The sequence below is a fragment of the Lithobates pipiens genome, unplaced genomic scaffold, assembly GCF_037356315.1.
Source record: "Lithobates pipiens isolate NorthernLeopardFrog02 unplaced genomic scaffold, aLitPip1_a1.2 Scaffold_27, whole genome shotgun sequence".
Taxonomy (NCBI): Eukaryota; Metazoa; Chordata; class Amphibia; order Anura; family Ranidae; genus Lithobates; species Lithobates pipiens.
In genome coordinates this window covers 15,157,780-15,159,870 of record NW_027507788.1, presented here as the reverse complement: position 1 = coordinate 15,159,870, position 2,091 = coordinate 15,157,780, and positions in this window count along the sequence as shown.

The following is a 2,091-nucleotide window of genomic DNA, read 5'->3' as shown; positions in this document are numbered from 1 at the left end:
CCTGAAACTTCCATGGTGTTGTTTGTGTGCCACTTTAAATCTTATTTTGTGGTTTTGCATGTGTATACTAAAATGTAGAACACCTCCGGGTTTATCTATCTATCTATCTATCTATCTATCTATCTATCTATCTATCTATCTATCTATCGTTTTTCAACAGTTTACCACTAGATGGCATAGTCCAATGGATGGCATAGTCCAATATCTATCTATCTATCTATCTATCTATCTATCTATCTATCTATCTATCTATCTATCTATCTATCGTTTTTCAACAGTTTACCACTAGATGGCATAGTCCAATGGATGGCATAGTCCAATATCTATCTATCTATCTATCTATCTATCTATCTATCTATCTATCTATCTATCTATCTATCGTTTTTCAACAGTTTACCACTAGATGGCATAGTCCAATGGATGGCATAGTCCAATATCTATCTATCTATCTATCTATCTATCTATCTATCTATCTATCTATCTATCTATTTATCTATCTATCTATCGTTTTTCAACAGTTTACCACTAGATGGCATAGTCCAATGGATGGCATAGTCCAATATCTATCTATCTATCTATCTATCTATCTATCTATCTATCTATCTATCTATCTATCTATCGTTTTTCAACAGTTTACCACTAGATGGCATAGTCCAATGGGCTGTCACCTGAGAGCAGTAAAATGTTGCTCGGATCTCTTCAAGCGCCCTGTTATAGGGTGACAACTTTTGGTCCATATTATAGGGTGAAAACTTTCTCTGCTCGTTATGAGAACACTCAGGGGGTTATTTACGAAAGGCAAATCCACTTTGCACTACAAGTGCAAACTACAAGTGCAAAGTGCACTTGAAATTGCACTGTAGAACCGAGGGGGACATGCGAGGATAATTAAAAAACAGCATTTTTAGCTTGCACATGATTGGATGATAAAATCAGCAGAGCTTCCCCTCATTTCAGATCGACCCCTCAGATTTACAGCGACTGCACTTCCAAAATACACTTTCAGTGCAATTTCAAGTGTACCTTGCACTTGTAGTGCAAAGTGGATTTGCCTTAAATAACCCCCTTCTGTCTCTGTTATAGGCTGATAACTTTCAGTCCACGTTGAAGGGTGAAAACTTTCTGAACTTGTTATAGGGCAACAGTTTGTCCCTGTATTCCTGTTATAGGGGGACAATCCTGCCCAGGGACCAGAGAGACTGCTCCCATTGCCCCCAGACAGAGAGAAAGCAAGAGAGACTGCTCCCATATTGCCCCCTAGCTGAGCCCAGAGAGAGAGAGAGAGAGAGACTGCTCCTATATTGCTTCCCAGCTGAGTCCAGAGAGAGAGAGAGAGATTGCTCCCATATTGTCCCCTAGCTGAGCCCAGAGAGAGATAGAGACTGCTCCCATATTGCCCCCTAGCTGAGCCCAGAGAGAGAGAGAGACAGCTCCTATATTGCCCTCCAGCTGAGCCCAGAGAAAGAGAGAGAGAGAGAGATTGCTCCCATATTGCCCCCTAGCTGAGCCCAGAGAGAGAGAGAGAGAGACTGCTCCTATATTGCCCTCCAGCTGAGCCCAGAGAAAGAGAGAGAGAGAGAGATTGCTCCCATATTGCCCCCTAGCTGAGCCCAGAGAGAGAGAGAGAGACTGCTCCTATATTGCCCTCCAGCTCAGCCCAGAGAGAGAGAGAGAGAGAGAGAGAGAGCGATTGCTCCCATATTGCCCCCTAGCTGAGCCCAGAGAGAGAGAAACTGCTCCCATATTGCCCCCTAGCTGAGCCCAGAGAAAGAGAGAGAGACTGCTCCCATATTGCCTCCCAACTGAGCCCAGAGAGAGAGAGACTGCTCCCATATTGCCCCCTAGCTGAGCCCAGAGAGAGAGAAAGAGAGAGACTGCTCCCATATTGCCCCCCAGCTGAGCCCAGAGAGAGAGACTGCTCCCATATTGCCCCCCAGCTGAGCCCAGAGAGAGAGAGAGACTGCTCCACTTTGCCCCAAAGAGACTTCCCCACATAAGTGCCTCAGGCAACCAGGCCCAGAGAGAGAGAGATAGACTGCTCCCATCATTACCCCCATAGAGAGAGACTGCTTCAATTTTCCCCTAGAGACT